At 39.7% G+C, this 24,152-nt stretch overlaps 1 protein-coding gene across 7 annotated transcripts in view; it reads left to right on the top strand.

Moving 5' to 3' along the window:
- The window catches only part of RBM47 (RNA binding motif protein 47), a 115,524-nt gene that overhangs the window by 76,851 nt on the left and 14,521 nt on the right, over window positions 1-24,152 (top strand). The window contains exon 1 of one of the 7 annotated variants that reach the window (XM_054029849.1): window positions 7,962-8,042. The exons of the other annotated variants lie outside the window; for them this stretch is intronic. The gene's annotated coding sequence lies outside the window, so the exon portion shown is untranslated. Of the gene's footprint in view, window positions 1-7,961; window positions 8,043-24,152 lie in introns of those variants that run through there. 7 annotated transcript variants of the gene reach the window in all.

The raw sequence follows: 24,152 nt of genomic DNA, 5'->3' as shown, positions 1-24,152 counted from the left end.
CAGCTCAGCAGGGTGCAGTGAGGTGAGGCTGCGGCATATGGCATCCTATCATGGCACAATGACATAGACAACAATCTGCATTCAGCTGAAGGAACAAGGTGCATACCACAGACTGAGGGTGTGTAGTTAGTAGCGAAAGGGGTGTAACTGCTTCACAATCTGATGTGAACGTAAGCAGCATGCACTAGTTGGCCTCCGTGACAAAGCATACTTCTCCTTCTATGAAGAGTTCTGGACACGAGCCTGCAACTCTGTGGGTCAGCCACATGTGAGACATCTTTACCTGTGATGGCAGGATTCTTTTGGTCATAGATGCATCTTCTGCTGTGTGACTCTACCTCGATCCACCATCTTTTTGCCATACTTACTATATAAATATTGTGCCAGGTGTTGATATCGTAATAATGGCATAAAACATAGTCTGAATAATCCTTATAGTGATCAAATATAAAATGTTATGTATAGAATGAATACTGGCAATTTATAAACTGCTTAATTTACAAGTAGCTAATCCACCATGTTTTGTAATCTTGATAATGAGTCACCATTCTGTGACATGTCAGTTTGTAAATAGAGCATAAGCTAAAAGATTTGTGAGAATTAATTGGTCTAGTAAAAACACCCTTGCAACACATTCAGCCTTATTTATTGGTAATCATTTTTCTCATATAATTCAAGTTTATTTACCTTAATTAAGAAAAAGAAAAATTGAAGACAAATAGCCATTTATTTTAGCTTTAATAGCTGTTGCCCTCTCTTAATATTAAAATAAGGAAATAATGTATATTTTGTACAATTGTTTATTTTTAATAAAATCTTAATAACTAAAACAGAGGAATAAAGTTAGTCACCTACCCGGAAATAATTTTAGTAGCTGAAGGGAAGCCTTTTGTCTAAATATTCATGTTCTAGTGTCATCACTTTTAAGGGATGGGGAATAGGTAGACGAACAAGGCAGTGCAGCAGGTTAAATGTACAGTACTAGTTTTTCACATGTGGAGTCTAGAGACCTAGTTTCAAATTCTGGTGGTGTCATCCTAGACCTTAGTGGACACTTGACTGCATCACAAACATACTTTGCTTCCTGTGCAAAAGTTCAACAGGGGAATAGCATGGATGTGACATGTCAGGATTAAATTTAATTAATGGAGCTGTGTAGTGAAACCTTCACAACTGGGTGAAGCTCACCCTTGTGCAGAGCACCAGCATAAAACCTGGGCAGCACTTAATCCCACTCAGTCTGGCCTGAAGTGGGGCTTCAAATGGTGTGTAGAGCTTGTGTTGGCTCTCTGAACAGTGATGAATTTCACTGCTCTGCCTGACTCTAACCAGTGCTTTTAGTCTCTGACTTTCTTGAGCACTCACATTTATTAACTCTATCCAAACTTTTAAAAATTGTTGTTATACCCTTGGGATGGCTCAATGAGTTTGTGAGTATCACTGAGAGAGAGCCTGATCTGGCTCCTTTTGAGGTCCCATTGACTTCAGTGGGAGCTAGAACCATCTCATAATGCCATTTTTAGCATTATATTTGTTTTGTTTTATTTTACTTGGTCTCACAGGTAAATATGAATTTGCTCAATATTAAAATACTCACTTTTTTCAGCCAAAACAGATTAGTCAGTTAAACACAGCTTCCTAAATGTAGAGCAAAAACTAATTACTGCACCTGTATAGCAACCACTTTTGGAAGTTTAATATCTATTCATTTAATGTTTCTTCCAAAAGAGTATAAAAAATTAGGCCACATGTGGGTTAGTCAATATGTCTCAATTTGCATTTTGGAAACTCAAACCTACTTGCAGGCACAAAAAGCAAAAATGTATATCCAACAAAAATTGTATAACTTTTGCAGTCCTAATGACAAATATTCAAAAGAAGCTTTTATGTGGTACCAAAAAATGCACCTAACTCCCACTGAAACCAGTGGGAGTTAGGCACCTAAACTGCTTAGGAACTTTGAAAATCCCATTAGGTGCTTATTTGTATTTTATGGCACCTAAATACCTTTTGAAAATCTGTCTCATGAATGTTAGGCTTCTAAGTCACTTAGGATATTTTGAAATGCCCTTGTACAAGAGAGAGGTTCATACCTACAAGAAAAAGTACTTCATAAACATTGTGGGTCTTGAATTTTATGTAATGATTTTTTATTCTTGTGACCTTTTCCCACACCCCTAAGTTTCTGCCATTTCAGGAGAGATCAGGTCAAGCAAAGGGTGCATCCTTAACACGACTGTATACATTACATTTGAACACACCTTTAAAAAATTGCAAATGCAGCCTTAAGAATCTATGGCTTATAAATTAATTTTTCTAGAAACACTAATTTATCCTCCCATGTAATAAAAATGAGCAGTTATTATAACATCTTTGGCAACACATGATTCCTATGCTACCTCTGAGATACTGTATGCTCTGCAAAGAGGCTTATCAGTATACGGCAAGTACAAATTTTTATAGAACTTTGAAAGAAAAGATTGTGCTATGATAAATTGTATTTCATAAAAACAAATGAAAGAACATGTTATGCTTTCAAATAAAGCAATGTTGTCTCTTTAAACATGTAAATTGGCAAGAAAATAGTTGTAAGGATATGTAGAAACCTGTTCTGCAGAAATTCAAAATGGCTTGTTAAAAAAATTAAGTGGTGGTGCAGAATTATCAGAGAACAGGCTAGAGTATTGCTGTTAAGGATTGTTTTAGATGGATTCAAATTAGTGAAATGTAGCCATCTCAGAGACTTGAAATCTGGGGACTTCGCAGAATAGCTTTAAATCTATGTGTTTTGAAGGTGAATTACTTCAACTGGAAAAGTATTTTCTGCTTCCTCCACTAGAATCTCTCACTAGACTTTTGAAGATCAGATTCAGCCAATAAAGTCACCTTATTCACTTCATTTTTTTCTCCCACTCTCATCTTCACACTATCCCCTATGTCTAAAATGACCGCTCTACCCCACTATGTCAGGCTGCTATCCTATCTTCATTCAAATACCTCCTGAAAACTCACTTACATGGCAGCCAAAAGTGCTAATCCACATTAAGATAATGACTCAACTTTATTCTCTTCTTAAAATATCTAGTCACCACCCTCTTGATCTCCCAGTGTGGTGGTGTTTGATATTTATAAGTTTCTTGGGACCAGAACCATTTCTGCATCAGTGTCTTTTACAGAGCTAAACATCCTATTGTCCATTAGAAAAAGAAATACATGCTGCTTCTTATAGGAGGAGCAACAGCAGATGGGGAAACATACTGCCCCTCTATAAGGCCTTTTCTAAACTAGGGGACAGATCACTTTCAGGTGTGAACTGTCATAACTCCATTGAAGTCGCACTTTTTTCTTTAAAATTTTTAAACATCTCTACTACCAGTGCAGCTCCAACAGCAACAGCAATGGAAAGAAATTCTTTAGGGAAAAAAATCTTTAATTCTCCACCAACAGGAGCTGATGAATAGCAACCATGTAAGGGTCCATTGTAATTCTGCTGTGGAAAAGAATGGAGGGAAAGTGGAAGATGCTAATATGAGAGTGTCAGGTCTAGACTGGACTGGACAGATCTTGGGTCTGATCCATTATGGTAATTGCTATGTTCTTATATGCACCTCTCCAGCTTTGGCCCTCACATAGCTGGAATTCATCAAGAAAAGAGAAAAAAAATTAAAAAGAGGAAATGATAATGTTTGCATTGGTAGTTTAATGGAGTGTGACACTCTGTAACTGCTTCCAAACTGTAGATGCGGGAAAGGATCACGAACTATAAGGAAGCAGTTTGTGCTTTGCATCTTGCTGAATGAGGGACACTTCAAAGCATGGGGATAAAAAGCAAGTGTGAGAAAATTCATGTAGAGAATCTATTTATCCAGGTACTTGTATCATCTAGTATCAAAGCTTCTCCACTGTAGCTGAGCACCATTTTTAATTGTACTGCTTAGCATGATATTTAGGTGCCATTATAACGAGAGATTTTGAGTGAATGCATTGTCACTCAGCATTGTCGAGAACCATCCTGCACTGGCGGGGAAATAGACTAGGGCTGGGATATTCCAGGGAGCCTATGGAGATAAGGTGCCCAATTCTCAACTAACGCAGTGGTTGTCGAACCGCTATGATTATGACACCTCAAAATGCTCTCTAGCAACTCTGTCTCTTCATGTTTACTATTTAAGTAATAATGATATTACTTAAATAGTAAACGGGCAGGGGACTGGACTCGATGACCTCTCGAGGTCCCTTCCAGTCCTAGAATCTATGAATCTAGAGGATCAGGGCGTCTACTGGAGATTAATGATCAGCTGGAGCTAAAAGGGAAAAGAGAAACAACAAAGGAATATGGATTTGGTTTGATTTCATGGGTGATACAATTTTCAATTATTATGTAGAGGACATTTCTACAGAATTAATGCACTGCATATTAGATGTCAGATTATGGGTATAATTGCTTTTCTATTCCATTTCATTATGATAATCTTCCCTATGCAGACAGAAGCATATGGGTTTTTGGTTAGTTACCTGGAAGTTTAATGTACATTGCTGAAGATTCTGGGCAGTAAAAGTACAGGCCATTTCTGTAATTTATCATCCCACAGAAAAAATGTAATACTGATTTAATTAAAGAAGAAAGTAAAGTACTATTAAAAACATTTGACTTCAATGGGGCTATACAAGTTTACACCGCTAAAGATCTCACTCATCAGCTCTTACATCAAATACTTGCCAACTCTTAACTCCAGTTCTCCACTTCTCTATTTAGGGCACTTGGAGAGAAGTATGGTTTGATCACAGACCTTCCTCTCCTAAATTCTAATCCTAGCTCCGACACTGGCTCCCTCTGTGGCCTTGGGCAGGTCATTTAATTTCTATTCTTCGGTTCCCCAATCAGCAGAATGGAGCTAATACTTATTCATCTCCCAGTGCTGTTATGATTAATTAGTTCATGTTGGTAGAGAGGAATTCTGAAGATGAAAAATATTATACAAGTATTATTTGAACGCAACCTCTTTGAGGCAGGGATGATATCTGCCTGTGTGTTTGTACAGTGCATAGCACAATGGGACCATGATAATGACTGGGGCCTCTGGGCACTACCATTCTACTAACAAGATCTCTAAATGCCCATAACACATTAATTATAATTAAAGTAGCCACCTGTCCTGCCAATCCTCAAAAACACTGATAGAAGACATTTTCTTAGCCAAAATCCTTTGTTGTTTTCTCTCAGCTCCTCCTCCCACTCCCTTCAGCCACCTGATCTCTTCACTTTCCTACCTCCAGTCTCTGCTTTATCTCCTCTATACCTTTTTTCTATAGATTATCCAAAGAATCCATATATTAAGTAAATGCGATTATCTCTCTAAGGGTTATGTGCACACGTCAGTCCACTCCCTGAAGTGAACATGTTTTTCTATGGCCTCTCCTGTTCCTTATGGAAATACGGCCTATGACAGGGGTGGGCAAACTATGGCCTGGGGGCCACATCCGGCCCTCCACATGTTTTAATTGGGCCCACAAGCTCCCGCTGGGAAGTGGGGTCCGGGGCTTGCCCCACTCTGGTGCTCAAGCCGAGGAGAAGGGTTGGGGTATTGCTCCGCATGGCTCCCGGAAACAATGGCATGTCCCCCCTCCAGCTCCAACGCATAGGGGCAGCCAGGGGGCTCCGTATGCAAGCGCTGCCCCCACAGCTCCTATTGGCCGGGAACTGCAGCCAATGGGAGCTTCAGGGGCGGTACCTGCGGACAGAGCAGCTTGCAGAGATGCCTGGCCGCACCTCCGCATAGGAGCTGGGGGGAGAACATGCTGCTGTTTCTGAAAGCTGTTTGAAGTAAGCACTGCCCAGAGCCTGACCCCCTCCTGTGCCCCTACCCCCTGCCCCAGCCCTGATCCCCCTCATGCCCTCTAAACCCCTCAATCCCAGAGCGGAGTACCCTCCTGTGCCCCTACCCCCTGCCCCAGCCCTGATCCCCCTCCTGCCCTCTAAACCCCTCAATCCCAGAGTGGAGTACCCTCCTGCACCCCCAACCTCTCATCCCCAGCCCCACCCCAGAGCCCGCACCGTCAGCCAGAGCCCTCCTGCACCCCAACCCCCAATTTTGTGAGCATTCATGGCCCACCATACAGTTTCTGTACCCAGATGTACCAAAAATTTGCCCACCCCTGGCCTATGAGGTGCTGTAGGAAGACATGTTCACTGCCGTGGCCAGTAGGTGATGACTGGTCTATATACATAAAGCCCAGGCTGTCCCGAGTCCAACATTCTGACCAAACTGACTAAAAACCAAACCCAAACTGGGTGTTACACTTGCTGGTTTGAACTTTAATCTCTGAAGAAAAGGAATGGATGTGCCAGTTAAAATACAACCCGATTGCAAACCTATTGCTATAACTAATGTACTTTAATCATGTACTTTAATCTTTTTGGCCGGGAAGATGTTATTTTTTAGGTTGCTACAACCAAAAAGAATTAAATCCGTGGATGCACAATAGCCATGTCCATTTTAAATAGAATATACACACTGCCAATATATTTCACGGCATGAGATTTAACAAAATGGGGAAGTGGGGGTTCAGATCAAGTCCTAACTTCTAGATAAAACTTTACCCTCAAGGAGTCTACTGTTGAGACCCTTGAGAAGTCTGTCAATTAATATTCCCTTCAAACCCCGATAGAAACAACTGACTTTGCCCATTGTAACAGCATTCCTGAATATGTTTCAAATCAGCATTCTGAAAATAGTTTTTAAGTCAAAGTGGCAGCCCAAAACTCTGGATATAGCTTTAGGAAGGATTGTAACCTGCACTACAGTTTTTGTTTTAACTTTGTATAGGTGGGCTCCAATCCCAGAGACCCTTCTCTCTCTTTTCCCACTGGTTGGTTATATTACCTGTTGAACTGAGAAATCCAACATCCAAAGAGTAAGGAGGAGTACGTGTGGCACCTTAGAGACTAATTTATTTGGGCATAAGCTTTCGTGGGCTAAAACCCACTTCATCAGATACATGCAGTGGAAAATACAGTAGGAAGATATATATACACAGAGGTGCCACAAGTACTCCTTGTTCTTTTTGCTGATACAGACTAACATGGCTACCACTCTGAAACCTGCCATCCAAAGCGTGTTTCAGTTTGGTTTCTTCTCTTAACTGCTTAAAAAGGTGTGTTGTTTACTTTGCCTAAGTGCTTCTGGGGCCTAGTGTTCCGTTGTTATGTACAAACCATTTTTACTGTCATGAATCATGTTTTACCACCCCTTTGCTTTTCCTTCTATACTAAGTTTCAGTTTTTGGTTGTTGTTTTTTTCCCCCTTTCCAAGCAAACACATTCTGAGTTCCGTGTTTGCAAGCTGATAGTACACACCAGGTATTCAGCTGTTGTTATTCTTTCATTCTTGGGGCCTCTGAGATCAGTAAAAGTACCTTTCAGTGTTTGAACTACAGTTGCTTTTTAGTACAACCAAAGGTAAGCTAACTAAAAGTAGCCTAAAATAATGTTGCTAAACAGGCATAAAGAAAAAGGCTTTACTGAAAACATCACATTGTCAACTAAAATTTGTGCTTTCCTTATCTTATCTGTTTTGATTAACACAAGCTATTTGCACAACGCCTTGTGCTAGGAAGTTGTTTGTACATGATTCACTCCCTTTTTGCAAGTTTCAAAGTTTGAATGAAATCTTTCTGTTTAAATTCCTCCTCCCTGTGAAAATGTCAAAGCGTCTCTCTTCTATTCTTCCCTTAAGGTTCAAACAAGCCCTCCAAAAAATCCATTAGTTACAGATGGGTTTCTATTAATTTTCAAACTGCTGTTGGGAGCTTTCTTTCTAGATCTTTTAACATTGCTTTCCTTTCTGTCCCACCCACTCAGACTCATTTCAGGTGCCCTTAGCAAATGACTTCCAAGGAATTTAAATGGCCAAAGCTCATTGACCAATAAAGAGATGCATGTACTGTATAGTTACACAGTTCTTGTGATTAGGAGAAAGGTTGCTCAAGCAAAAGGTGCTAATACTATTAACCTGTCGCACTTAGATTTCAGGATTGGAGAGGTAAGGGAAACATTTTTTATGTAGGCTTTTTGGTTTGTTTTATGTTTGCAAAGTAACTGAGAATAAAAGTATGCAATTCAAAGGGTATTGAAAAATTGTATGAGGAAGAAGCAATTACTTCTAATCTTGAGCTACAACCTGAACAAATGAATGCAAAAAAGGATAACAAAACAAATTTTGGAACTGTTAAAACTAAAAGATTAATATGCGTAAACAATTTAAATATATTTATGCTTAATTAAATATTGTTTGTGTAAAAAAAAAAAAATCAGGTTTCAAGGAGTTACTTACTTGCCATTATTTTAAATTAATCAAGCGAAAGGCATTCATTTACCACCTGTTTGCATTTTATTTTGATGGGCCTGATTCTGCTACCCTTACTCGTGTTCTGTAGTACTGCATTCCTATCTTATTCAAGGAATTGAAATCAGAATCAAGCTCTAAAAGTGCACTAGCAGCTTTAGTCAGATGTCTTTAGGTTTCTAGATTGATGGTGGCTAGGAAATATGAGTAAACAGAATTATATATCATTATTATTAATATAATGAATCTACAGTAGTCCCTCTGCATACGGAAGTGTTTGGTATTATTATGTTAAGAGAATGGAATTCTAACACTGTCATTCATATTCTGTTTATGAAATGTGGATGTTTAATGCCTGCATATTGTACAAGGTCTAGGAAGAATGATGTTAACAAAAATCCTTTTTGTAAGGTGAACAAGTTATCTTCATATGTTGTTTGTACTTTGGGGTTAAAATTAACAGAGAAGCAGGGGTGGGGAGAGTGGTTGAACTCAAGTATGGGAAAAAAATCAGTTTGATCAAGTACGTTTAAAGAAAGGAGAATTGACTTTATTACTAAAATCCAGTCCTGTTCCCATTTAAATCAATGGCAAGACTCCTATTAATTTAAGTGAGAAGAGGATCAGACCTGTTACTTTCTATATAATGGAGTGTTATTTTAAGTTAAACATGATAGAAGATGTGCTCTGAAATGCATACTTGGAACCCAGTCCTTCACTCTTTGCACACTCAAATCTCCCCCTGAAGTCAACAGGGTGCACAAGGAATGTAGGTGGGGGAGAAGGGGAAACCCCAGCAAAGCTATAGTCCTTTGTAGTGCTTCATGCTGAGTTAGGCCTTGTCTTGATCAGCAAAAAGGGTGCATTTTTCAATCTTGTTGTTATCTCAATCAATCATTAAAAGCCTTCTGCACTTGTTAAGACACGGGGTAATGACTGTATGCTAGCTGGCTGTGATGTAGCCAAGGTCCCACCTAGTGTTTAAAGCTTTAACAGAGCCTTTCAGTCACGTTAAGCTAGCTCGATTGAGCTAACACAGTTGAAAAACATATTCTTCAGAATGTCTATAGAAAGCAGAGTGACTGTTATAATGCAGTTGATTTAAATTATTTTTCCATGGGTTTCTTATATGGTTTTGCACTTTATAACAGAGATTAGATAAAGTGTTGGATAAAAATGTAGAACATTAGCAAAAGGTGGAGTAGTTTTGCTAATCTTCTAACACGGTCATTTTCAATTCTATATTGCAGTCTAGAAGCAATCTTGTTAAATGAATTGCTTTGAATCATTTTTTTCCCCTTCTTCAGCTATTCATAACAAAAATAAGGAACAATGAAAGGTGAATTTCAAATGACATCTGCCTCTCATTCCATTTTTTACTTAGGCCCAAGAAATGTTACTTTCAAAATCAATCATGTTTTTTACCAAATTGTACTGACTTAAATTGTCTTGAATTGATCAAAAATAGTGTCCGTGCCTCCTTAGACAGTTCCTGCCTGGTTAAACATTTTTCTAATTCATAATATTAACCCTGGACAGAGGTAACGATTACTGGCAATCTCATCCTACTACTAGTAAACTGAGTTTCTCAATTTCAATCAGAGGTTCAAAGGTTTGTACAAACTTCACAGATCAGGGGTCAGGCACAAATTGCTGTACTTTGCAGCTCAGTTCTGCCGATATGACAGAATTTCACAGCTATGATGATTGCTTTTTTCCTCCTCTTCTGCACACAGGCAATATCAGGCAGTTAAAAGCATGATATGTACAAGTCAGCCATTGGTACCTGAGTTTAATGAGTAACTAGCTGGTGCCTTAGGTTTCCCTGGTGCAAGGTGCATATTATAAAAGGGGTCAAATGTCAGTGCACAAAGAAAAAAAAATGCTGCATTTAGTCACCGACTAAACCAAATACTTTGAGTTTAATGTATTTTAACAATAAATGTTCCCATCCTCATAACAGAGGATATTTTATGCTGAATATTCATTCATTTGACCTGGGGGAAATACGTTGGACTATATTCACCTTTCACTTACACCATTGCAATGCCATTACCATCAAAGTTGCAGGATTAGCCCCACATTGTTACAATTTTCATGTGGTAATATGAAACTCTGAGAAAGATCAAAACTAAATCAGACAAGAAACATGGTGCTGAAGATTAGAGTGAATTTAAAACAATTAATCCATGCTTTTATCTGTTCAAAATTAATTAAGCAAATAGGTTTTGTATTAAGAGTCAGTAGATGTTGTTTAATTCAGGGACCTCCCTCGCAACTAGCTGAAAAGTCAGATCACAAACACTAAAAAGATGAAATTATAGTATATAGATCTCTTTCATACACTCTCAACCCTGCTTTGATCACTCTGAGGTATGTAACATTATAGGATGATAATTAGAAAATATTAACAGTGGCCTAAATTCTACTCAGAGTTACATTCACACACCGCTCCCACTGATCTCAGTAGAAGTTACACAGCCATATTCTATGGCAGAACTTAGGTCAGTGTGTTCATACATGAGAAAAGGCAAGGAGTGGACTGAATGACCTTTTGGTTCTTTCCATCCTAAGCTTTCTTTTTCTTATTGTCTATGTACTGATTTTAAAAAAGACACAAAAATAGAATAATCCTTTAAATTGCAAATGAAGAACCTTGCCAATCCTGTCATTTGTTATCAAGATCCTATGGGTACATAGTCCAAAGTAAAACACTCCCTTTTTTCCTAGAAAGAAGTGTTTTTCCTTAGCAGAGTATTTGTAAAGAAAGCACTCTTATCTGTGTTAGAATTCTGGTTTTGTAATTTTCATGGTAAACATACTCTGTAAAAACATTTCTCATTAAAACCTGGACATCTATCATCACAAATATTTGCGGCATATTGAATTATTACATTGCACTTGATTCATTTTCATTACTAATGACATTGGTAAGACTATTCATGCATATAAAATAGGTCCAAATACTACGATAAAACCCCCGAATTCTTGTATTAGCATTATTGCTATTATTGTTATAGGTGTGCGTTACAAAATAAAGATGGGGTGAAATCCAGGCCTCATTGAAATCATTGGGAGTTTTTCCATTCACTTCAATGGGATCAGGATTTCACCTGTGACACGAGCTCAGAGTAGCTGGCAATCTAGGGGCCCCAGTCCTGCAAAATTTTTGCTACTGAGCATGCTGATCACTGTCACCCATTAGTAAGCGATATATCAGGTAGTATTTTACAAGAACAGGTTCTAAACAGCATATGACCTAACATCATGCAGACAACAAGTGGACAACAAGGAAGGAGGGAAGTTTGCACAGTACAAGGTGACTTGATTTTTGTATGGGAAGCATAATGTTAGTTCCCCTAACATTTTTATTTAATCGATTTGTCTTAGGCTTGTGTAGTATTAGATGGATTTCAGAGGTATAACTAAGGGCATAATTTGGCCTGCAGAAACTTTATACCCTTAGTTATGGTGATGATGACTGAGGTGAAAGAATTCAGCTTAACCTTCAGATCATGGGTTGAATTTGCAGGGGTGTCAATTAGAAAAAAAAAATATTTTACTTCATAAACTGAACACATTTGATATTGAAATCCCTAAATAGGGAACCCTGTGATTCCATTTGAACAGGCACTTTATAGAACAAAATTGCATTCATTTTAAGTCCAAAGTCATGGCCAGAAACTCCACTATCCCTTTACCCAGTCTACACATAGCACTGAATTTCTAATCTGAACAATGCAGCCCTAGGTATCATTACTATAAGGATCAAGAAGTACAAGACGACATTTAGAATAGGGTTACCATATCCAGCAAATAAAGAGGACCCTCCATGGGCCCTGGCCCCACCAATTTCCCCACCCTAGCCCCGCCCCAACTCCGCCCCCTCCTCCCTCCCACTCCCAGCCACGAGGAAAGGGCTGCCCGAGCGCTACCGGCTTCACGGTTTGCCGGGCAGCCCCCAGACCCTGCACCCCCCAGCCAGCACTTCCCCAGCGCAGCTGGAGCCCGGGAGGGGAAGCGCCCAGCCGGGGGCGCAGGGTCTGGAGGCTGCCCGGCAAACCGTGAAGCCGGTAGCGCTTGGGCTTCGGGCAGCCCCCTTGCCTCTGGACCCTGCACCCCCAGCCGGGCACTTCCCCTCCCGGGCTCCGGCGGCGCAGGGTCCGGAGGCATGGGGGCTGCCCGAAGCCGGTAGCGCTCGGGCAGCCTGGCTCTTAAACAGAGCCGAAGAGTCGGGGAGGAGCAGAGCCACCATTTTCCCAGACATGTTCGGCTTTTTGGCAATTCCCCCCGGACGGGGGTTTGAGTGCCGAAAAGCCGGACATGTCCGGGAAAAAGAGGACGTATGGTAACCCTAATTTAGAAGAATTTTGTTGTTACTCATTTAGTCAATGAATTGTTGACACTAAAGAGCTTTTACTGTGGTATAGCATTTTGGGTAGCAAGTTTGGGGATAAGAAAGGGGACAAAACTAAAGGACAAAGGGAAGACCTTTAGGTTGGGATTGTCAAGAGCACTCATCATTGGCCTAACAGTGCTCCCACTGAAGCTATTGGGAATTTTACCATTGACTTCAGTGGGAGCAGAGTTAGGCTAACGCGGAGCACTTTTGAAAATCCCATCCCTAATTTAAATTTCTTTACTTTTCTCAATGTTAAAAAACAAACAACAAAAAACCTTGTTACCCACCGCCTAGTACCAAAAATGAAATTGAAAACACTGAGTGAATTTTTTCTAGTGTGCTTAAAGGACCCAATAATTTGTTCTCCTAATAATCCTGTGGAGCTTCGCCCCGGTCCATATGTTGTTAGCAACAATCACCTCACATATGCCCACAACATATGCAGTAAGCAATAAATGCTGTAATTTCTAGAAAAAGTGCTTTGTGTCTGTAATGTAACTCCCACATGTAAAAATAGCTATGCATTTGGGGATATTCTTTGTCCATGAATGTCAGGGCCTGGTGAAAAATCTGACCTTGTGGGCCCAGGCCTGAAGTCCTTTCTCAAGACTCACTCAGGACAATCTCCTAAATACACATAAGTACCTATACTGGCACACGACTCCTTTTCAATAAATATACTAAAGTCTGCGGGAGTTTTGAGTGAGTAGAGAAGACAGATTTGGGCTTATGGGGCTGATCCAAAGCCCACTGAAATGAATGGAAAGACACCAGTTGACATCAGTGAGGATTGGATCAGGCCCTGTATGAATAATTGACTCCTTGTTGAAAGTACCATGTTACTATGATAATGGATCTAATACATCTTTACAGACTCTCTGCATACAGTTTGCTTATTTTATATGTTATCTAAACAGTCTATAGATGTAGCAGGACAGCACTTTTTTTGTTCACAGTTGTTAATGTTTCTATAGTCTTAACAGACAACACCATATATGTAAGAAAGTGTGGAATACAACATTAATGTTAACAAAGTGAGAATATTGTGATAATTAGTAGTGGCAGGAAATCTAGGTGGCCTGCTTCTCTTTACATTTTGATTTTTACAAATATCTTGCCCAAAACAGTAACTTTCCATTTGTAATATTAACATTACTAATTGCTCAGAATAAGTTTAAAATCACAAGAATAAGGTCTGATACTGCTTCCATTGAAATCAATGGCAAAACTTCAGTTGATGTTAATCGAATTTTGGTTAATAGACCTATATTTATGGACCTGTAATTAGTAGAGGTGGGAATTCCAGAACCCATAATTTGAATTTTATAGTTTAGAGAATCCCTATGGCCCTGTAAAAACGTATATGGCTGAAGGAGAACAAAAGAGGACCAGAGAGAGAGAGATTAATTCTCTCTTCTCTGGGCTTTCCTACCCTAGGTAGCTACTAGTATTATAGCACATCATAAGAGTAGATATGTATATGTCAATCAAATATTGAAAAGAAGTTGAAATATATTATGTATAAACAAATGACATTTAAAATGAGTTTCTTTGGCACGGAAGCTTATTGTATGAATCTCTGAAATGCTAACGTGATGATACCCTTTAAAAACTAAGAAAAAAATATCTTTGGTGGGGTTATGTTTTCCCCTTTCCTAAAACAAAAAGTGTCAACAGACAAAACAAATAATAAATATAAAAAACTAAAACATGGCCTATATATCTATATGACCTTTCCTGATGTTAACCAAGAAGACTGAGCTACACTAGGCAGGCCTTAATTCCACTTCTTTAGTGACTGATGTTGGCCTTGGCTACTGTAACATCTTCCTCTCTATACTTCTCACTCCTCCAGTCTATCTAAAAAGGTGCAGCTGAAATCATCTTCCTTTGATTTTACTCTGATCACATCAGCCATTAATATCCCTTAATTGGCTCCTTCTGTCTTTTTGCACAAGTTGTAACTCTAGCCTCACCTTCGAGGTTCTGCATAGTTCTACCCCATCTGTGTCTCAGCTCCTGTTTTGTCCTAAACATATTGTTCCACCCAGTCCTCTCTCTCTCTTTCTTTCTCCCTCTCTCAACTTTGTGACGTTTTTCATGTCTATTTGGAACAGCTTCCTCTTTCCCATCTGCCAAGCGTTCGCCCTCTCCTCCAAATCCTCTTAAAATGAATTCCCTTTGCTAGTCTCCCAAAGCTGACCTTCTCTCCTACACTGGGCTCCCACACTTTACTGCTTTGCAGTGTATCTGTCTAAATTAGACTCAAGGGTGGAGAGGCATCATCATATACAGCTGTATACATGTATACCTCTGCCACCCTAAACATTGTCATAAAAAGGAGCTGTATATATTTCCTTTCTGATCCAACACCCATCAAAATCAATGGGATTCTCTCCATTAATTTTAACAGGACAGAGCTCTATGGCCCTAATTCAGCAAAGCACATGCTTTATATTCACTTTATATTTTGTGTGTGGTTTTTAAAAAAAGAGGATTGGCAAAAGAGACCGGCTGAAACCAGTTACTCCCTTTTTGCAGTAACACAGGGTACGAACTTCAGCCTTCAGCTGAAGTAACTTTTAGAGTTTGGCATTTCACTGTGTGGCTGCAAGTGTGGATAGAGACTTTGATTCAGCTCCCCTCAAAGGCAGCGGGAATCTTTCTTTGACTTCGGTGAGAACTGGATATGGCCCTTAAAATAAAAATTTGGCATCATGACCTATACGAAGTAACCTTATCTGTGTGGCCTTGCTGACTCTCAGCTGATTCCTCTGCCAACACGCTCCTACTAACCCACCTATGATGAATACACTGTCTACACTACAAATACAACTAAATCAGGTAGCCTGGTTACAACAGGTTGTTCCCTAATCTGTTACACACACAAGGCCTGATCCTGTATTCTCTTGCAGTAGAAAGTACTGTACCATGTAGTAAGTGTTTACAAGATTGGGCTACAGCATGGTTCAGACCACCATGTTGTAACCAGGCTCCCTGCTATGGTTGTACCTAAATATAGCCGGGGCTACAACTAAGTTTGGAGCCAGAAGTCTCAGCCTTCTGCAGCCATGTACAGCTTAGCAGATGAAAGAAAAATATTTATTAAATCAAATCTAAAGTGAATGCCTGTAGTATACCTAAGTGACTGTCAAAGCAGGTCACATGACAATCTTGCCAAGAAAGGGAACATAAATTATAACAAATCAAAGACCATTTTAAATGTTATATTTGAAACAATTCTAGAGCCAATACACTATTTTTTATTAAAGTTTTTAACTTCATTTTTATTTCCTCAGAAGGGATCTTCAAACAGGTATAGTGTTTTCAATATTCAAAAGTATTGCCATTGCATTGAAAAAACCTCAGACTAATGCTGGTGTTTCTAAATCTGGACTCTGATATAATTTATAACATTTTAAATATTTTAAATCAGGCATTGCAAATAATTTAACTTTAGTGCTTTTTTAAAAACAACAAGGATGTTTTAAAAGACTATTTGACTTTCTCTTCAACTGTAATGGTGCTTTGTAGCTGCAAGTGAACTTCAGAGGCAGGGTTACTGTATACAAGGAATTTTAACTAAATTAAAGGGTCACACCTAAAACTGAAACTAATATTTTACTGTGTCAACATTACGCAGGACCTTTTGTTAAGATGCCCTCTATGGACGCTTTGTTTATAGCGTGACTTTCTATAATACCTAGCAAGGTATGAAATCAGCTAGCAAGGTTGTATAGTGCAAAATTGAGACTTTTCTAACAGCAAATCTGACTGACATGTTTTCACTAATGAATGTTGCATGATCTTTTTATGCAGTCTATCATAGGAAATGTATTTTAGACTTTTATATTAAAGTCACTCAGTAATCGTAAATGACCTTCTGAAAACCAGACTGACTAATAGGATTTGTCCTAGAGCTTAAAATAACTCACTGGTGGGGATATTTTAAGAAAACCTCATCAGATAATCAGGTAATTTTATTTTTAAATTTCCTATTTTAGCAGGCTCCAAAAAACAACCAGAGTTGCACTATATAGGTTTGATCCCAAATTAAATTATCCTGTGCTGCTGATGTTTAACAGAAGCTCTGCAGACTCCTGGGCTCCACGGACGTGGAACCTACCCCAATTCTGAAGGGGAGATAAAGTGCAGATTGGCTGGATTATAATCCAAGATGCAATGCTGCAAACCCAAACCTACAGTGAATGCTCCTCCTCTTTAATACAGAGTCCTCCTGCGCTGGCCAAGACCACCCCATCACATTTTCTTCCCTAGTACAGAATTTCTTCTCCAAATAGCTTCCCACCAATACATATTTCCCAAGAACTTCTCCCATCCATCTTCCCAGTGCATAAAGATAACTTTGTCCTCTTAATCCCCTACAAGAACAAGAAGACACCATCGTCAACTTCTTGTCACCTAGCACCTCTGCCTTAAGTGCTGATCCTGGGTGGATCAGCGTCTCCTGGAGTTGCTGGCACAGTCCTCGTCAGGTGAGGCCCATCTGTCTCAGTGCTCAGCTTTTATAGGAGCCCATTCACCTCTCTGCTTCTTTTTAAAGTGCTCCTGTAGAATCTGCATGAGCTTCTTCCTGCCAACTTGCTTCGGAATTCTTGGCCACAGAGCTGGGCTATGTGGGGGACTTCCCTGGTGGGCTGACCCATTTGTTGACTAGCTAAGCTTGCTGTGGAGTCAGTATCTATAGTCAATGGGCACTTGCATGGCTCACCAGCATCTCTGTCTAGCTTAGTTTCTGTAAGGTGCTTGTCACCGTGCAATTTGATCACTGAAGTCTGTGGATGTTTCCTGCAGCACTGTGTCTTCTTTCACTCAGTTTCCCAAACATGTTTTGCAGTTATTTGTTTTCAGGTATTTTCCAATCACTTCACTTCACTTCTGGTGCCATTCGCTGACCTTGATACACACTTACATGATACCACTAACTAACCCTACTGTAGATCAAATCTCAGAACACAGGTACAGGGTTGAATGCATACATAAATAAGATTCCTTAATAAAACATGTGAGCCAGATAGAATGTACATTTGCAGTTCAACAGCATCTCTCAAACATCCACATTATGTTTCCACATTCTGTTATACTATAGCTGAAGGGCTAATTTCAGTAGTGATGTAAATGGTTGTGTAACCCCACAAGGCACTTAGTACCATTGTGGATGTGGGCCTAAGTCTCAATTTTAGGAGCCACTGTAACCCACAAAACTCCTCCTTGGCTGCCTGTACCGAAATACACTCGGCACCTACATATTTGCAGTAAAAAGCTCCCTGGGCTGCTATGTTTCTGTCTCTGGGCATGCACACTGCTGCCTCACTCTAGGTGTCGGGATGCCGATCTCCCACCTAAGCCCCAGAGTAATCCACCCGGGGGGAAGATAGGCATTCCTTTGCATAACTCACCCATGGCACCTGATCTGGTAAGCAGCCTCTGAGCATGCCTACCAGATCAGGTCCCATTCAAAATCTGCTCAGAGGAGGAGGCAGCAGGAGCCTCCCACGCATCTTAGGAAAGTGCCCTAACTAATGTGGGAATATTCTGATGTGGGGATCCCTCAAGTTCTCCTGCTGAAGCTGTTTGCATTTTGGGTAACTAATTAAAGCGTGGTTGGAGCAGGGGGACTGGACCCAAGGTCTCTCACCTGCCAGATTGGTACTCTAATCACCAGGGTAGAGAATTTCTCTCATTCTGTATATGTGGCCCAATGACTTTTTAAGCCCGTGAGGTGCAGAGGATTTGAACAGGGATCTCTTCTCCCCCTCAGGCAGAGAGTGGAATTGAACTTAGGTCTCCCACATCCCATGTGAGTGTTCTAACCACATGGCTAAAAGTTATAAGGTGGGCTCCTCCTCCTGTCAGTTTGTGTGGAATGAAACACATGCCTAGTTCATTCTCACAAAAAACAATTTAGGCAGCTAAGCCACCTGAATGCAGGAGAGGGTTCCTTCCTGCAGCCCTGACGTAGGCACCTATCTCCATGAGGGGGGGTAGGGGTTAGGACACACCTCCTCCTGTTGGCATCTCCCATTGGCTAACTTATGTGGCTTCCTGCTTAGCATGCTGGCTTTTGTGGATTGCATTCATAGAACATTTTTTAGGGTCAGAGGGTGTAAGTGACAAAGCCTAAGTTGCAGGAAAATATCTGTAGCATTGAGTTTTTCAGGTTTAAGACTATTTGCTAAACGAATACTTTTTATCTCAATTTTTTTTTAAAGAAGCTGCTGAAAAGCATTAGAATGGATAATTAAAATCTAGGCATATTTATTCCAACACAGAAAAAGGACTTAGCTCAGACTCATAGGCTGGTGGGTGGCAATACAGAAGGCAGAAAGCTGACATACTCATTTGTGAGGATTCATCACGTGGACCAACTGAACATTTGAAGCCATTTTGTTGTGTTTCCCCAATAGCAGCAAAATGGTGTCAGGAAAGATAATTATCAGTGTGTTGATTCACACACACACATTCTCCAAGATATCTCAAAAGTTTTCCTGTGTTCTAGGCACGATCACTTTCTTTCCCTTCCACTCTGTCACATCACTGAGGACCCACTTTTCCTAGATTTATATCCATCCTACCCTTGAGTCAGCCAACTCTGCTTGCACATATTGGTGGAGATCTTATCATATGACAATCTTTAAATAAAAATTAATCTTCAGTTCCTGGAGACTCCTGAAGAACCCTGAAGGTTTGGCAGCCCTACAGCCTTTCATCCAAAGAGGATCACATGAGAATCCTTTCAGAGCCCTACAACAATGCTTCTTACTCTTTAATTGTTGTCTGGAGTGTTGCTGTAGCCACGTTGGTCTCAGGATATTTCTTAGGCTTTGTCTACACTGGCACTTTCATTGTTAAAACTTTTGTCGCTCAGGGATGTGAAAAAACACAAACACCCCCCTGAACAACAAAAGTTTTAATGACTAAAAGCGCTGGTGTGGACAGCACTTCATCAGCGGGAGATGATCTCCTGGCACTGAAGTTACCATCCCTCATTGGGGGTGGTTTTATTTTGTTGCTAGGAGACAGCTCTCCTGGCAACAAAGAGCAGCTACACTGCACACCTTACAACAGCGCCGTTGTAAGGTGCGCAGTGTAGACATAGCCTTCATCTTTAGACATTCAGAATCCACAGTAATGGCTGAGGTACAAATGTCTATGCAGATTAGATAGATAATCAACCTGCATACCCCTGAGGAGCTCAACCAGCAGCCTTTAAAGGTAGCCCAAACTGGGTTTGGTTTTTGGAACATAAATTGTTAAACTTTTAATTGAAAAGAGGATGAGGGGAAAGGCATAAAAGGAATATAGAGTCACACTATATATCATAAATACCATATATGTGCAGATATTAAACAAATGATTTTCAAAGATGGCCTTGAGGTTAAGGCACTGCAGTAAGACTCTTGAGATCTGGCTTCAGCACCTGACTCTGCTACAGACTTATTGTGTGGCCTTGGGCAAGTTATACAATATTTCCATGAGTCAGTTCCCCATCTTCCACAATGGAATAAATACTTCCCTACCACACAGGAATGCTGTGAGGAGAAAGTCATTCATTAATATTTGTGAGGTGCTTATATACACTATGGTGATGGGAGTAATATAAGTAGGTAGATATATGGATGAATATTATTCCTTAAATATATTCCAATTTTTAATCAATGCTTTGTATTGTTTTTTAAAATTCCTGAGTATTTCAGAGATTGTACATGCACTACAACTGTAACTATAGCAACCACAATTTTAATCCATTCCCAGATAATTAATCACATAAAACTTGTTAACTCCTACAGTCTCATTTTCACAACAGTTTAGATTAGGAATAGTCTTTTCTTCATATGATCCTGTGTCATTGTGAAGCTGGTGCAACCTCCTCTTTGGATATACTAGATGAGGAATTGAGCTCTTATGTATCATAAGACCATGTGCTTCAAAGTGTAAATATATATTTTCTGGTTTTCCCCATATTAGTCATTCCTAATGGAAATAAGGAAATCATCTGACTCAATCCAGCCTACTAAATGTGTACAATATTAGCTCTCACACTGCAGAGATACAGTTTTCATGGTAACAGATTTAAGTTTCAATTGACAGTTTATTATATACTAACAAAATGTACACATGGTTCTGTACATTTCAGAAAAACATTTTAAAATTAATATTGTGCATGAGATTGGTTGCTATAAAGTCTTGCCCATTCACCTTTGAAAAAAATCAATCTAACGTATGAAAAGGCAGTAACAATAAAAACGAGTACAGAGGGGTAGCCGTGTTAGTCTGGATCTGTAAAAAGCACCAGAGAGTCCTGTGGCACCTTTAAGACTAACAGATGTATTGGAGCATAAGCTTTCATGGGTGAATGCCCACTTCGTCGGACGCATAAAAACGAGAATGCCCTGAAAACATGTACTGTGTTTTTTCTGGCCAAGAGAAATTTTACCTGAACTTTGTGAAGATTTCTGTTGTGTCATGCAGCAGGCAAAGCTAAAATGTGTGTTTAACTAAGTGAGTAAAACAGATTTTGTGGGCCAAACTGAGGTCTCTAAACAGTTCTGGTCTCTGCACTCTGTGGTACTGCAGTAACAACTGGCCACCCACAAGGACCCATGTTCCAGTACTGGTGGCTAGCAATGGATGAGAAAGAATACATGGAAATGGAAAAAGCAGAGTGGGGAAAGAACTTGGAGGAAAACAGCGGGAGAACATGGGGAAACAAAGGGGGAGATAGATTGCTGAAAGAAGTGGAATGTAACGGACAGGAAGAGAATCTGAAAAAGTACTCAGGATAGAGAAAAGAGACATGAAAAAATAAAGGGAACAGAGACAGAAAAAGTCAGAACACTGAGGCTTGGTATACACTTAAAGCTTTTACTGGCATTGCTATGTCAATCGGGAGTGTGAAAAAAACTATACTCTTGACCAACATAGCTATGCCAACAAAACTCCAGTATAGAAGCAGCTATGCCATCAGCAAATCAGATCAAAACATTGTGTTTTGATAACATTGAGAAGTTTTATTTTCATTTTGATTTTAATTATTTTTATAACATAAATTTTGAAACAATTGTTTTGAAACAAAAAGATCAAAATGTTCCCTTCCTATATTGTCAAAATGGAATGCTCCAATCTTATTGAAATTTTTGTTTAAAATTTTTCTAAATGAAATTTCATCAAAATTGACACACTCCCAAAGAATGCATCAATTTTGATGAAACAGCATTTTCCAACAGGAAACTATTCCATAAGAAAATTTTCAACCCACTCTAACTCGAACCACTATGTGCACATGTTGATATATTACACTCCCCATATCCATACATCAAGTGGGTTAGGTACCAACAGTCTAAAGTTTACATTCGGTGCCATGAGCCTTATCTTATTTGTAAGAAGTGTTGTTCTAAGAAGTTACTTCTCACAGAGTCTTGAGGTACTTACTCTGAACTTTATGTATTACTAGCAGTGGATAACTGATTCCAGGAACAGATATAGTAAGTATAGCAATACCACTGTGACACTGAAGTTGTACACGTATCCTGAGGCCTTATTGCAAACTTAGGGAAAATTCCCTGCCAAAGACTTGAAATAACTGAGATGACAGAGTTGATTTTTAGAATTCTTGAGGGGGAGGGAGGGGGAGGGAGGGGAATCAAAATTTCTTAATGAGATCTCATTAAAAGAAAGGAAATACATACAAATTTCCCTCTCTCTAACCCTCTAACATGCACCCACTGCTCTACCTTCCACTTCTGTGAGGAGTGCTGATGTTTAGATACAGAATATTTCTGCTTCAAACAAGGACAACAAAAAGATATGAAAGGTCACGCAGGCAGGTTTTGTAATGTGTTTTTAAAAGTGATATCAGTTATAGAGCACATAATGGTCTCTGGCTGTGACTGGAGTTGCTCAAAGATTGTTTATATGCTACTACTGTTGAAAGCTACTGAAGATTCCCCTTTATAGATGAAACTGTTATTGGTCATGAGTTACATCCTTTCCATTTGCATCAGACCAGTTCAGAGACAGAACCCTCCCTTTCATCCCCCCAGGATACACAGACCCCAAGGAGTTGCTCTGCAGCACCTGTGACCCTGGCTTCTGTTTCACACCCTCCCTCAGCACATCAGAACCTCATTAGTTCCACTGCTTCTTGGGCAGTACGTACCTGTGGAGTGCAACATTTGCCCTACATGCAAGAGATTCTCCACTAGCTTTCAATGGCAGCAACACTTAAAGCCTCTTTTCAGAACTCCTGTCCTATAAAATGAGATCTTTACATGCTTCCTCCGTTTTACAGAAGCGCTCAGCTCTGAACACACAAGCATAAAGACCTAGCATACATATTGTTCCAGCAGAACTACATCCGACTGACTAAAATCTACTAACTAGGGCCAATCTGTCCATGCTCGGACTTCAACCAATTTTACGGAAAATAGATCTTGTCAAACAATCATCACTGAATAGGGGTGTTTCTAGTGATGTTCTGCAGGGATCAGTACTAGGCCTAACACTACTCAGTATTTTCATCAATGATCTGGAATATAAACTGGCAGATGACAAAGTTTGGCAGAAAGATAAATAATGATGAGGACAAAGCAGTCATACAGAGCGATCTGGATCACTTCATAAACTGGCCCCATTCAAACAAAATGTGTTTTAATGCAGCCAGATACAAGGTGATACATCCAAGACCAAAGGATGCAAGCCATACCTACATAATGGGGGACAATATCCTAGAATGTAGTGACTGAAAAATTTAAGGGGCATAGTGGACAAACAATAACAGCAAGTGGTGATTAACCAGTGAAACAAACTACCAAGGCAAGTGATGGATTCTCCATCTCTTGATGTCTTGTGATCAAGACTGGATGCCTTTCTGGAAGTTATGCTTTAGCCAAACATAAGTTATTTAGCTCCATACGGGGACTACTCGGTGAAATGTAATGGTCTGTGGTATACAGGAGGTTAGACTAAATAATCTAATGGTCCCGTCTGTCTTTAATATCTATGCATCAGTGATCTTCAAAATCCAAAAGCAACTATTCTTTTAATTGAGCTAGAGGAAAATCATCATTAGCACTCAGTTGTAGTAGCAGTTAGTCTTGCCTCAAAAAGAGGCTAGAAATGGGATCTCAAGAAGTAGACAGACAGTACCTCCCTCACTGGTGTTCTACTTGAATACAGAACAAAATTTCATAAACTGCTTTTCCTTTTCCAGTAGCTTTACTGTGCTGATTGTGTAGAGACAGAAGGTGAGTGAGGTAATATCTTTTATTGGAGCAACTTCTGTTGGTGAAAGAGATAAGATTTTGAGGTACACAGAGCTCTTCCTCAGGTCTGGGAAAGGTGCCACAGCTAAATACAAGGTGGAACAGATTGTTTAGCATAAG

This window comes from Malaclemys terrapin, chromosome 5 (assembly GCF_027887155.1).
Source record: "Malaclemys terrapin pileata isolate rMalTer1 chromosome 5, rMalTer1.hap1, whole genome shotgun sequence".
NCBI lineage: Eukaryota > Metazoa > Chordata > Testudines > Emydidae > Malaclemys > Malaclemys terrapin.
This window is presented reverse-complemented; position numbering and strand designations above follow the sequence as displayed.